Raw genomic sequence first — 15553 nt, 5'->3', positions numbered from 1 at the left:
CCACGGCCACCTGGCTGAAGCACATAAAAGATTAAATATACGTATAAATATTTATTTTTTATCTTTTATGGGTTTCAGCCAGAGGCTGAGGCCATGCTGGTGCAAGCCCTTTACTGCGTCCGGGAAGTTTTCCAGTATTGCTTCTGGTGAAGTAGCGAGTTGGACGTTGCCGCTCTTCTTTGTGCCTCCTGCCACCATGTGGGTTCATCTGGAATTGCAGACAAAAAGTTTCTAGGCGTTTTTTGAAGACTAATATTCTATACCTTGCAGATCCCTGATGTTCTGATGTTCTGTGGTAGGTTATTAAAAAGTTGTGGTCCCTTGAATCCCAAACTATTACAATATTAGGTTCGTATCCTCGATGGAGATGACGGGGCCTTTGGTATTGTGCAGTGCCGTCCAGTTCGGGGGTTGTTATAGATTTCAATTCCCACAATTGAAGCCAGACCCTCCATTATTTTCCACATGTTAGAGCGTCGCGCTTACGATCATGAGGTTGTAAGTTCGATTCCCGGACCTGGCTGCGTGTTGTGTTCTTGAGCAAGACACTTTATTTCACGTTGCTCCAGTTACCTCAGCTGTAGAAATGAGTTGCGACATCACTGGTGCCAAGCTGTATCGGCCTTTGCCTTTCCCTTGGATAACATCGGTAGCATGGAGAGGGGAGGCTGGTATGCATGGGCGACTGCTGGCCTTCCACAAACAACCTTGCCCGGACTTGTGAATTGGAGGGTAACTTTCTAGGTGCAATCCCATGGTTATTCATGACCGAAGGGGGTCTCCTCAAATATATATATATATCATGCCTTGATCAACCTTGTCGAAAGTTTTGGCAAAGTCGAGGATTATCACGTCTACAGCTGACTGGTTTAGCTGTTGCTTCAATACCCAGTCAAAGTGCTGCAGCAACTGTGTGAGGCAGCTCCTCCCTGGACGGAAGCCATGTTGCGTGTTTGTGAGGTTTTCTTCTAGGAAAGTGATCAGCCTTTTTCTGACAATGCGTTCCATTGTCTTGTTAACATGCGAGGTCAGAGAGATTGGCCTGTAGATTTTAACATCAGCTCTGCTCCCTCCTTTAGGGACAGGCCATATTATACCCTCTTTAAGCATGTTGGGAAGTGTACCACATGCAACGAAACTATGAAAGACTATCTGCAATGGTTTTCCAAGGGCCTTTTTACATGTCTTTAAGAGAACAGCTGGTAGTCCACCTGGGCGTGTTGGTGAGTTTGATTTCATCTCATCAATGGCTGATATTACATCCTCTTCTGTTATGTTGATGTAATCGATGGTTGCCTCTTTTCCGAATAGATTCATTACATTGAAAAGCTCCTTCGGTTTGTTTATTTGCATATTTTCCAGTGAAGTGAAAACACTTCGGAATTGTTTATTAGTGATTCACTTATCTTTCGTGGGTCTGCAGTTAGTGAGCCGTTTTTACCAAATGGTGGCCTTATCTTATAGCGTACTGAGGCAGACTCATTTGCCAACGTGTAGAAGGCTTTAGGATTTCTTTTTACATTTTTGACTGCCCAGGTTTCTCTTTCTTCTCTTTCTTTTTCATGGGAGATTTTGAGTTTAATTTCGCCAGGTGGATTTTCACACTGTCATTAAGATGTTTATTTAAACGATTCGAGATCTTTATTCTCCGCCGCATGAGTATTCTCTTGTCTCGGGGAATGGTGTTTTTGAGTGAATTGGCTCCCTTCTCTGGGACATCTGTGCAGAGTTTATCTTTAGTTAATTCCAGGCCACACATTGTCAGTTCTATCATGTTATGGTCTGAGAATATTGTCGATGATGTATTTACATTGTGAATACTTTCCATATTGTTTCTAAAACAGACGTCCAGGATATTTTTGTGCCTGGTTGGAGAGAGTATGATCTGCTCCATGAATAGCATTTTCGTAAGATCAAGTAGAGATTCTGTTTGATTTCGCTCTTTGTGCGTCATTCCTGGGGTTATATTGCCTTCAGGCGACCTGACGTTGGGGAGATGGAAGTCATCCATCAGGAATAAAATAGTACGTCGATCCATTTCTGTGAATACTTCCTTTATCGCACTGAGGCTTTCCTCAAATTTTCCATCATGATTTGAAGCATCAGGTGGGCGATATAGAGTGCATATCACTACATCAAGTTGCTTTAGATGTACTATGAGTGCGTCACACATCGAGTTCGAGTTCGATAACCGGGTTAATAGTGTGACATCTGGGATGTATATATATATATAGGATGTATATATATATATATATATATATATATATATATATATATATATATACACGTATATATATAATTATATATCTATGTATATAATATGTACAGATATATGTATTATATATATATATTATATATATATATATATATATATGTATGTATAAATGTATATGTGTATGCATATATGTATGCATATATATGTGTATGTTTATATATGTATATATATGCATATATATATGTATATATGTATATGTGTATTTATATATTTATATATATGAGTATATATATATATATATATATATATATATATTATAATATATATATATATATATATATATATATATATATGAGTATATATATATATATATATATATATATATATATATATATATATATATATATACATGGTCATCCCATAGATAATGCTGTTTCTTCAATTGCTTAAATTAAATGTCAGAGGGGGGCAGGATAAACTACCTGTATCAGCTTACTATAAAATCAGGTAGTAATTTTACCTTGTACTTATTCTTAGTGCAAGTTTTGAAGAGTACAGTTCAATTTTAACAGTTAATCTTTTCCAAGCTAAAATGGACTTAACAAAGGAGTATATTCGGCATATTTTGCTTTATAAGTTCAATACAGGCAAGACAACGGAGTCTAATCGCGTGTGCTTCTTTTCTCTCACATCTCATGAATGAACCTTTTTTGGGACCGAATAGTGACTGATGATGAGAAATAGGCTCTCCATAAAAATGTCAAGTGCCGAAGACAGTGGATAGGGAAGAGAGAAAAACCGGAACCCCAGGCTAAAGAAAGTCTTCATCCACATAAGGTGTTGTTATCTGTTTGGTGAGATATGAAATGTTTAGTCCACTTTGAACTTTTAAGCCCAAAGCAAACGATAACAAAGATCTACTGCGAGCCGCTTGAGCGGCTTAAATCAGGTACTTAATATATAAGATTGATACTTAAGCAACTAAGATGGTTAAGAAACTTCCTCCATTTAGATGGCTAAATAAGTACAAGTTTGTGTCTATGAGAGCTATAATAATTATATATATTCGTGACTGGTTGAGTTTTCTATTTCAAGTTATCTTTCTGAAATTAATTTGTTAATATTTGATTCAATCTTAAACGATATAAAGAAATGATGATGAGGATAAATAAATACAAGCGTAAGGAATACTAAAAAAAAAAAAATAAAGAGAAGAAACATTTTTCACCTTCCCTTTGGGGCAAAGGGCTTCGAAGGATTAGCCATTCCAAAACTCCACCTAATATTGCTTTTGCAGAAGTTTTACAGTGGTTAAGTAAGCAAGGCTATATACAGTAACAGCAAACTTCCCTTGCAAATGCTATATGGACACAAATTGTGTAGATAGCCAACTGGAAAAGATGTTTTCCTGGGGCTAAAACAACAGTAGCATCGTTCTTTAAGGGACTGCCACATTCTGTTGGCATATAAACATTACTATCCTGTATTGTTACTGTATATCTCTCGCTCAGAGATTTAAAATGAGTTGTTTTTCTCTATACAAGCCCATCGACTGTGTGTCGCTTAAAAAAAGACAGTATTTTCAAATAGAGGAAGCTTTCATCACTAGCTTATGGTGGTCTCACACTGAAGATGGATAACATTCAGAAACCTAGGTCTGTGAGTATCACATAAGGCTGACCTCCTTTGTAAATGCTATACGGACACAAACTCTGTGTCGATAGCCAGCTGGAAAAGATGTTTTCCTGGGGCTAAAACAACAGTAACATCGTCCTTTATAGGACTGTCACATTTTGTGGCATATAAACATTACTATTCTTAACCATCTGAGTCGCTTAAGTATCAATCTTATATATTAGTGAATCCATATAAAGTTGTGGCAGTGAAGCTTTGTTCCGTTTAGATTTGGTTTAAAACAAAATCAACGATGTAGGCGGCGCCAAAATGGTTATGCCAAAAACGTGCCATTCCTAAAGCTGAAACGGTATACTAGCTTACTTATCGACTCAACTGGTGGAAATTGTCAAAGGTCCTAAGGAGCATTTCCCTACTTGGATTGTAAGAGAAGTAGGTATATGAAAAACTTTAATTTCCACCACCTCCCTACCTTTCCCCCTCTCTCTCTCCCTCTCTCCCTCTCTCTCTCCCTCTCTCTCTCTCCCTCTCTCCCTCTCTCTCTCCCTCTCTCCCTCTCTCTCTAATATAAAAATCATCAAACAAAAGTTTAAGGTAATGCTTACAAAAGCAAAATCACCACCATCTCATTAAGTGATGTTCATGCCTTTCCCAATACAGTTATCGTCGTAACGGGCGCGAAATAGCTTTAACCGGGACAGGAAACCGGATCACGAATTCGGGTCACTGGAAGCTTACCTTTTAATCGACAAGCAACGGCCAAGAAATAACTTCATATTAACAGCTCACCTCGTAATCGCTGAAGATCTCATTTTGACAAGTCGTTATTCAGGTGACGTTAATATTTGTTTGTGGTTTGTTTGTTTTTTTCTATTATATTTGTGTAGTAGCATGTTACAGCATATATTCTGTAATTTGTCACCGCTCTAGTATTTATTCTTTCAGTAAGGCAGCATTACTGATATTACCTTTCTTCCCTTCAGTCAACTAGCATTACAGACATATCTTTCCTCTGGCGAAAACACTTATAGGAATTTTGATCATGTTCTGCGTTGGATTAAATATATATCTCTTATTGAATCAATTCAAAACCAGTTTCGGTGTAAGTAATTATGCTTTTTTTGTTTTTGTTGTTTCGTTTTTGGTTGCAGGATTTTTGTTTGTTTTCTTTTCCTCTCTTAATCTGGTCTAGTTAGGCATGGCTGTATAGTTAAGCAGTTCACTTTGCAACGAGTTGATTTCAGGTTCAGTCTCACTGCATGCCACTTTGGAAAAGTGTCTTCTGCTATGGAACTGAGATGACCAATGTCCTGTGAATCAATTTGATAGACAGAAACTGTATAGAAATCCGTCTTTGTGTGTGTGTGTGTGTGTGTGTGTGTGTGTGTGTCTTACAGCTTGACAAACGGTATTGATTTGTTCACGTTCCCGTAACTTAGAGTTTCAGTAAAATAAACCAACGAAATAAGAGTCAGACTTAAGAAGAAAAACTACTGGAGTCGATTTGTCCGAGTAAACCCTTTAAGGCGATGGTTTCCGGCCGCAAACCAATACCGGAAACGAAAGAATATTTATTTACAAATATAAGTTTACAAATATTGTTTTTTGTCGTTTTTTTTTCTCTTTCATTTAATTTCATATATTTTCAGTAATTCTTTTCGATTTCTATTTTGTTACTATGAAATGTTGTTAGAATATCCTGTTTATTGCTTTTTAAATAAAATCTCTCTTGACATAACTGTAATCTTTTCACTCACATATAAGCAGTGTTGAATTTAGGTATATCACCCAACTGGTTTCGAATCTTGACACAAGGCCAGCAATTTCGGGGAAGGGGATAAGTCAATTACATCGACTTCAGTACTTATTTTACCGATCTCGAAAGGATGAAACATAAAGTAAGAAGAAATGCCGGTAAACTTTTTTTTTCTGGCACGGTAACGATTCTGCCAGTTCTCCGTCTTAATTCAAAATCAGGTTCCAGCGAGAATCGAACTCACAACCTTCTGTGTGTTAGGCAGACGTGATAACGACTACACTATGGAATCAGTTGCTCGACATATCAACCGATTACGTGTGTGCTTCATATACCAGTGAAACTCTTTAATTTTCTTTCCTTTCTTTTTGTATCACAAGACTCTGTCAAGTGATTCCTAACCATTTTTCATATCTTGCACCACAAGAAAATGTTTGATTAATTTTTGCAAACACCAACAAAAGTATTATCAAATTTGAAAATAAAAATGAAAAAACTTTAATATTTATTTTAAAACTAGCAGCATCGCTCGGCGTTGCTCGGCTTTGTTTCGACCCTTTAGAATTAGAGTTTTTGAAAAGTAAAAATTTTGCATTATGTAACTTGTTATTCTCTTTAAGTGAACATTTTTCTGGTTGAGATACACCGAAAAATGGCGACACAGCAGTCAAAAAAATCGTAAAAAATAGGGATTTTCATAGAAAAAAAAGCACCTTTTTGATGTAAATAATTTTTGGTGTTAACATGGTCCGATTTGAATTTTTTCTTCTACGGAAGGAAGAGCAAGCCGTCTTCTATCATACTCTCAATTTTGGACAACTTGCGCCGTAGGGTCTCAGAGGAGATAGTGTTAGTTGAAGGCTATCAAACCTGCCATACACAGACAACATCAGCTTTATATAGAGGTTCACCACGTGTGAAATAGTAAAGTTCTTGTGCTTAGTTTGTTTGTTCTTTATAACAGTAAATTATTTCATTCTCAAAAGCGATTTCAGTGAAGTATATTTTTCCCCACTCTTTGACGTAGCCCATGAAATACAATCTAGCATTCCTGGTCGGGGCGCAGGTAACCCCAGTCCCAACCTCTGGAAATCCGGCTCAGTAGGAACAGTACAGCCGAGGCCGGTTCAGTAGGAACGATACAGCCGAGGCCGGATCAGTAAGAACTAATCAAGTACTGGATCGATATAATTAACTGTTAAAGACATCCAAAATATGTAACCTTGTACCTAAGTTAGAAATTAATTCTATCTACTGAATTATCCCATGTATAATAGAATTGTAAACTATACTTTAGCAGCGTCGATTAGAAAAAGTGTCAGCCGCTTACATACAAACAGATACTTTCATTTATGTAGTATATATTTATATATGTTCCTTCGAATTTCTCCTTCGAATTTCTCCTTCGAATTTCTCCGAATTTCTCCAATTTCCTGAGCATAAACCTAATATACACTTGTTTGTTTATCTTTTACCTCGTCTTCGTTTTATTTATATTTTCCCCATATGTGTGTGTGTGTACATATGTATGTATATTTATATACGTATGTATGAATATGTATATATACATGTATGTATATATACTGTTTTGTCTGGGGAGAGTCATTCTCTTTTGGTGCCTTATAATTTAACACACTCACCAGTAAAATTTCCACTTATTTCGATTTTATTTTCCTAAAATCATTAAGGCACCAAAAGAGAATGACTCTCCCTAGACACAATAGAATATGCTTCAACACACGAACTCACATAAGGAATCTTGCAAACCAAATCCCAAAACGAAATATATATATACAGTGAGGTTGCAAAAGTAGGTATACAGTATCATATCGATGTTATAATACTTGATTCATTAAAATTATTAGCACATTAAATTAGCCTCATTTTTTTAATATTTTCAGTGTCATTAATCATAATACAGTAATCCCTCGAGTATCACGGGTGTTACGTTCCAAAACTCACGCACAAATAATTAAAATCTAAAAAAATATAAATGCCTATCGGCCGCAGAAGCCCGGTTATACTGAGGAGTAGGCGATATAAATTTACATATATTAGCCTGAAAAATCCACGATGTAGATTTTCTGTCTCAGCCTTAGATATACAAGGGATTTGATAAACTAGTCTATAAATTAAAACTGACCCCCATTAAGAAAAAAAATCACTAGCAGGCAGAGTCTTCTTGATAATTTTAGTAACTTCTATGCTGAAGTAGAGACAACATGTTCTTTGTCTATCTCCTCAACTTCTTGGAGATTTTAGGTATAATTATACTAATGTGTATATCTGTTCTATTTTGATCAAATTCTATGTCTTTGTGCAGTTGAATATTGCTCTACACTTTAAATTTATTTAATTATTTCATTTTTCAATTAAATTGAGTTACATGAAACGATCGTACTGCATTACTTCTTGTTTCATATTTTGATTATACAGTATATATATGTATACTAGCAGTATCGCCCGGCGTTGCTCAGGTTTGTAAGGGAAATAACTATAAAGCATTTTTAGAGAGTTATAGCCAAAAAATAGCAAAAAAATGGAAAAAAATGATGGTAAATTTTTTTTGAGATTTAAAAAAGGTGGAGTTGCGTCCCCTAGACAGTTTGTGGTTTGTGTTTCTGATTCTCGACCCCATGTCGAATTTATCGATTTTTTTCAGAACTGGGGGAACTTTTCAATATTTTCGCTGCGTTAGTTTTGAATTATGACATTGGGCTATGTGTGTGTCAAGTTTCATCAGAATCGGTTGAAAGCCGTGGTCAGGGTGAGGGTACAAGCAAACAGACACACAGAAACACGCACAGACAAACTGCCGTTTATATATAGAGAGATATATGTATATGTACATATGTATGTGTATATATATATGTATCTATCTATCAATCTATCTATCTATATATATGTATGTATATGTATATATATATATATTACTCTTTTACTCTTTTACTCTTTTACTTGTTTCAGTCATTTGACTGTGGCCATGCTGGAGCACCGCCTTTAATCGAGCAACTCGACCCCGGGACTTATTCTTTTGTAAGCCCAGTACTTATTCTATCGGTCTCTTTTGCCGAACCGCTAAGTAACGGGGATATATATATATATATATATGTATGTATATATATGTATATATATGTATATATTTGTATATGTGTGTGTATATATATATATATATATATATATATATATATATATATATAGATGTATATGTATATATATATATATATGTAGTTACATATGTATATATATATATATGTATATATGTATATATGTATGTATGTGCATGTGTATATATATATATATATATATATATATATATATAAAGGTATGTTTATATATGTGTGTTTGTATATACAGTGCTTACATATATATATGTATGTATATAAAGGCTACTCGAGTAAGTGTCTTCTATAGCCTCGGTCCGACCAAAGCCTTGGGAGTGGATTTGATATTCGGAAACTGAAAGAAGCGCGTCGTGTGTATGTGAGTGTGTGTGTGTGTGTGTGTGTGTGTGTGTGTGTGTGTGTGTGTGTGTGTGTGTGTGTGTTTGTGTGTGTGTGTTTGTCCCCCTACCATCGCTTGACAATCGATGTTGGCATGTTTACGTCCTCGAAACGTAACGGTTCCACAAAAGAGACCGACAGAATAAGTACTAAGATTACAAAGAATAAGTCCTCGGGTCGATTTCTTCGACTAAAGGCGGGGCTACAGCATGGCCGCAGTCAAATGACTGAAACAAGAAAAAGAATAAAAGAAAAGAATGTATGTGTGTATATATATATATGTGTGTGTGTGTGTGTGTGTGTGTGTGTGTGTGTGTGTGTCCACAGGGTACTGTCTTGAGGCCACTGCTTTTCATAGTAGCCCTCTCAGATATGCCCTCAGCTGCCTCGATAGCCACCCTAGCTACGCAGACGATACAAGTATCTCGCAGAAAATACAAAATCCTAGCAATGTTGCACACCTGCAGCAAGAGCTCGACTCAATTTACGGATGGGCTGAGGGCAACAATATGCAGTTTAATGCTTGAAAATCTCGAGACCTGCGCTACTAGCGCCCGAAACTGAACGTAAAACTTACAGGGTATTCTGGCCCACGGGGGATTACAATTCCAAAACCTAAATCAATGCGGGACCTAGGTATCGACATGAGTGGTGATACCTCTTTGTAAGTGCATATTAGCAAGATGGCGACAAAGTGCAGACAACTGACTGGCTGGATCCTGAGAACCTTCAGAACCAGAGTGAAGGAAACCATGTTTGTCCTCTGGAGGACATTCGTCCTCAGCCACCTGGACTACTGCTCCCAGCTACGGTCACCCCACAGTGTAAAATTAACAGCGGACCTTGGGGCAATTCAGCGAAGCTTCACAAAGAAGATCGTCTCATTGCAACAGCTCAGCTATTGGGAAAAGCTGAAGCAGCTAAGACTCTACTCCCTGGAGTGAAGACGGGAGAGATATGCAGCAATATGCGTCAAGAAGATCCTGGAAGGGATTGTGCCAAATTTTGGCACAATCCCTATACAAATGCCAGAACGGGTCGCCAGTGCACAGTACCAAAGATCCCAGCAATGCCGTCGCGCATCAGGACTAGTTACTGCAACAACCTGTGCTTCAGGTGCCCACTACTTTTTAATATTCTCCCAAAGAGTCTGAGAGACTTACACAAAACAGATGTAGGTGTTTTCAAATCAAAACTAGATCTCTTCCTGTCGGGGGTCCTAGATGAACCTTGCTCGCGGCAAGTGCTGCTAATGAGGATAGCGACATCAAACTCCCTTATTCACCAAATGTCACATATCAGAGGAGGCTCTCAATAATAACAGTGTAGCAAAACGGCGGTACCCCAGCATGGCAAAATCTTTGAGTTGAAACTGATAAAATAAAAAAAATGTTAAATATATAAATATATATATACACATATATATACATGTGTGTGTGTATAATGTGTGTGTATATATATGTATTGTGTTTATACATATATGAATGTACAGTGTTTATATACATATATGTGTGTGTGTGTATGTGTATGAGGTAGAGTGAGAGAGAGAGAGAGAGAGAGTGCACGAGTGTTGCTAAGTTGATTGGGTACCTGACAACTAGTTAACAACAGTATATTGTACCTCCGACAAAACCAATTTAATCTGAATGATCGAGTCTACCTAGGTGTTATTTAAGTGCCACGCTTGGTTTAGTTCGTAGTGTAAACAGCAGCTCTATTGTAAAACTGACCAGGCATTCGTGAGTTTGCGAAAGCGAAGATTTACCTTCTGTGATTCTGTACCATTTACACTTATTAAATGGTATAGAATCACAGAAATGAGTACTGTATTGCTTAAAAAAAAAACAGAAAAAAACACAAGCACGATTGTACAAACAATTAAAAAACATGTAATTTTAAAATATTATTATGATACAATATCGTATTCCGTTTTCATACTTGTAAAATAGATAATGTGAATATCTCAAGTAATTGAGTTGATAATCTTTTAAGCTTATCACCTGCCTCATGTATAGCAAAACACGGTTATGAACTCACAGTTATGGACTGACAAAGTAGACTGTTTTCTTTGTCTGTTAGCCAATCGTTTCATCCATTTGATCATTATAGAATAATACATTACGGTATAGTGTACAACAGCATAGCACGGTAGCGTAGCAAACCATGTTGGATCCCCTCAAAGCAGTCTTAGCAACGTTATAGACCCTGGGACAAATCAGTGCACTGGTCCCGTTTTAATATTTGCTTATTGACTGGAAGCTACAGCGTGCATGTGTGTGTGTGTGTGTGTGTGTGTGTGTGTGTGTTGTGTGTGTGTGTGTGTGTGTGTGTGTGTGTGTGTGTGTGTGTGTGTGCGTGCGTGCGCGTGCGTGTGTGTGTGTATAGAAGGTTCGAAGAATAAATTGTCGTCTAAATTATGTAGATATATTTACCAAAATTACATAAAAACATCTTGAAATACTAAAGAGTAAATTTATTCAATAAATTTACCATCGCCTTCGACCACGGCCTCCAGACGACTTCAGAATCTTCTGCATCTCTTTTGAACGGTTTCCATGTTTAAGTTGGTGAATACTGCTATAATCCTTGCTTTCAGTTCCTCTTTGGTGTTACAAGGAGCTTTGTTAGTCTCTCGCTCAACTGCACCCCACGCATAATACTCAAGAGGATTTAGTCTGGGAGTTAGGTGGCTAGATATTAGTGGTGATGTGGTCGCAGAAATTGTCTGACAACCATGACTGGGTTCTCCTGCTTGTGTGGAATGGTGAAGAGTCCTGTTGCCAGACATAGGGTCTTCCAGCAGCCACCCTCTTCACCCAGGGCAGCACTACCTCCTCCAGGCACTGGATGTAGGCCTCTGTGTTGAGTTTAAGGCCGTGTAAGAAGTTGAATAGGGGCATAACGTCGCCATCACTAGTGATCACACCAAACACCATGATGTTGACTGGATGTTTGATTTTTATCACTCTTGGTACATGTTTTGGAGACACGGCAAACCAACCGTTGTTCTGAGTGTTTGCCATCTGATCCTGGCAGAATTTTTTCTCGTCTGAGAAAAGTCAAAACATTTTCGGTTAGAGAGGAAGCTTGAATTTGTTCAAACGCTTTGCAGCGCGTTCTTTCCTTTTATGCTTGATGGCTTGGGATATAAATAAGCCCTTTCTCATTTTTTATGAAGAATACCGAATGTCTTGATACACTACCTGCCTGATAAGAAACTCAGACACTCCCATGTCCCTGGCGATAGACCTGATTGACTTGGAAGAATCGTTGTCAATCATGGCCTGGAATCTCACCAACAGATTCAGGAGTTCTTTTTTATCAGAACGATCAGAGTGCGTTTTCTGAGCTGCTGTACCTTTGTAATCACCATTAGACTCATCCAATTCTTTCCGAATCCTCAGCACTGTTCTCAGATTGACACCCAAACATTCTGAAATGTTCGTATTGGAGCTTTTCGGCGCAAATGAAGTTTGGTTTGTCGGCAATTGAGACCATTGTGGGTCTATTACTTGTGGTAACCTTGTATCTAGGTACGCATGGCTTTGACTCAATTTCGTTTGTAATCATGGCAACTGGTGCACTATCTTTTGTACCACATTTAACAAAATCTTTTTGTTGGACGACAGCAGCTTGCAATACATTTTCATATTGTATTTGGTGAGTACAGATGATATACATTGTATCATATTTACTGCTGGTAGTGTTCTTTGCAAGTTGTAGGCTTTCACGGATGTATTTTGTTTTCTGCTTTTTGAGTGAATTGGAGAACAATTATTAGCTTGATTTCTCCTTTATCTGCACTTAAGGTCAACGCAGCGGCATTTTGTCTCTATCTTCTTTCAATGCTAGTAGACATACTTTACATAGAATCTATAGATGATTCGGGTTTCGATTTGAGTTTTCTTGTCTTTATTATTGGTTTTTTTCCTTAGTATTTTAATTTTTATTCCTTTTCTTTTTAGTCTTGGTATCTATCTATCTTGTTTCTATGGTCTTCCTTATAATTGTCTTTTCTATGTGGTTTTCCTTTACGTCCTTTTTTCGCAGTGGCAACTTCTCTATTATTGCTATGAGAAGTGGTGTTGCAGCCATTAAAGGTCATTTGTGCTTTATTGACATCATCCTCAGACCGGCGTTGGTTTCTCTGTTCTGGTCTTTAGGGTTAGGGCTAGATTCTGCCTAAACTTCGTTGCTAATCTCTTTGAGCTTGCCTTATGCTATATTACATTGTCCTGCAGAATTATATGATGCAATCATTACATCTTTTTTTCTTTCCGTTTGCACTATTGGTCTATAGAAGCCATAGCTCTTCAAACCCAATGCAAGCAGATTATCAGGTCATATTCCATGCCATTAGAAATAAACATATTTCTTCCATTTGCTACAATAAAGTCAGCTTGCTCAAGAAGAAAAGAAGTTATAGCAATTTGGGGTGAAAGTTGAACAGTTAAGATAATTTTTTCTAATTATTCTTGACTAGTTGTTCGTAGTTTCCAAAGCAATTTACAGTGGAGTTGTTATGAGAGAATGAAGCAAGGTCGAATAATAAAACGAGATGTGATGTATAAATCTTAGGTCTCTATAAGAAAAAATTAAAATATTTCATATTTCTTTGCAAATAAACTTAAGGAAATCTGTATAAACTTCAAGGGTTTGCTTCTGTTGATATTAAATGCTACCTTTTTTAGTTGAAGGAAATGAAATATAGGATTTTGCCTACACGACGTCTGTCTATAAGGAAAAATTAAAATATTTCCTATCACGTTCCTTCGTAAGAAAACTTACGAAGCACAGTGTAAACGACGTGGATTTATGTTAATATGGTTGCGAAATAAAATTTTACTAAATGCGATAAAATGTCGTTAATTAGCTTTACTAAATAAAATTAGCCATAAAATATTTCCTATCACGTTTCTTTCTAAATAAATTTACGATTTTACGAGTTGCAGTCTAAACGAGGTGGAATTTTTGCTTAGTTTAATTGATAAAAATTTATCTTTGTACTGAAATAAAAAGACGTTAATCAGCTTTACTAAAAAGAGCAAACTATAGAATTAACTCTTATGGTAAGTCTGTGTCTTGAAGGAAACTAAAAATATCCCTAACCACGTTTTAAATAAACTTATGAAGTACTGTCAGCATACGTGGATTTGCCAATACTGATACAGGATGTTAATACTCGTTAATTTGTTGTCTAAACAGAATTATGATATTTACATTACTTTGGTGTTTATAATGAAGATAAATCATTTCTTATCTCTTTACATTGTAAATAAACTTACGCGGACGTAAACAAACTAACACCAGTTATCAAGCAGTAGTGGGATACAAGCACAAATTCAAAAATACACCCCAATGTATACATACATATGTACGTACATATATACATACAAACATACATACGTATCAGTATGTGTGTGTGTTTGTTTGTTATGGCCGGTCAGAGAGGGATCATTCGTTTCGCACCTATAAAGGACTGTCTTGGAGACAAGGGAAATATGTAGTTACATAACTACATATTTCCCTAGTCACCAAGGAAAAGTTTATGGCCCTAAATATGTAAATCTTGCCACATTCTCCTTACTCTCCTAGCCTTGCTCCATCTCTGTTAACTTTTCAGATCATTGCAACATTATTTACAGGAAAAACAATATATTAATTATAAAGTGGTTAAAAAATTGTATGGAGAGTTTCTTTGCTTCAAAACCTGAAGTATTTTCCGTCCGAGGGATCAGCAATTTGACAAATGGATGGAATTGTGTTAACAATAATGAAGGGAAATATTATCCTGATTAAATTAATTAATGTCACTTAAGATAAAGAAGCATTTGTTTTCTTTCCCTTCTTGCAATGCGACAGGACTTTCTTACATCTCATCTGTTTTTCCTACTTAAACTACTATTCAAAACTATAAAGTCATGTTTTTTAAGTTATTTTAAAATTTAGCTCTGTATTTAAGTAAACTAAGAGGCATAATATATTGTAAATGGGTATTTCGTCAATACTTTAAAATGTAAACTTTGTACCTTTATTATTACATTACATCACCTGATTTTCCAATTTTTCCTAGCATATCAACACTTGAAAACTATGAAACCTCTGGTACACTTTCATTTCTTTCCAGATTTTTCCGGGAAATATCCGACTCAATTGTATTCTCCGTGACCCAAATTACATTTACAATATACCTAAAGCTACAAAGCTTTCCGAAATTGAGCAAGAGAAGATTCTTGCACTGAAAGCGGAAGGAGTGAGTAACCAGAAGATTGCCGAGAAGATTCGGCGAAGCAGAACGCCAGCGGACAATTTTCTGAAAGATCCTGATGGCTACAAGAGGGTTCATGCTAGTGGACGTCCCAAGACTACATCAGAGAGGGATGAAAGGGCTTTTGTCAGAGATGTGAAGGAGTCACGCTGCTCTTCAAGGCAGTAGGATCCTCG

The 15553-nt window shown here is 36.7% G+C and overlaps 1 protein-coding gene across 1 annotated transcript in view; it reads left to right on the top strand.

The window, feature by feature from the left end:
- The first annotated feature begins 4879 nt into the window (after window positions 1–4879).
- LOC115218898 (leucine-rich repeat-containing protein 74B-like) overlaps window positions 4880–15553 on the top strand; it is a 75316-nt gene continuing 64642 nt past the window's right edge. Inside the window, exon 1 of the mRNA XM_029788940.2 lies at window positions 4880–4952. The gene's annotated coding sequence lies outside the window, so the exon portion shown is untranslated. The remainder of the gene's footprint in view (window positions 4953–15553) is intronic.

This window comes from Octopus sinensis, linkage group LG1 (genome assembly GCF_006345805.1).
Source record: "Octopus sinensis linkage group LG1, ASM634580v1, whole genome shotgun sequence".
Taxonomy (NCBI): Eukaryota; Metazoa; Mollusca; class Cephalopoda; order Octopoda; family Octopodidae; genus Octopus; species Octopus sinensis.
The sequence above is the reverse complement of the archived record's forward strand: the minus strand, read 5'-3'. Positions and strand labels throughout refer to the sequence as shown.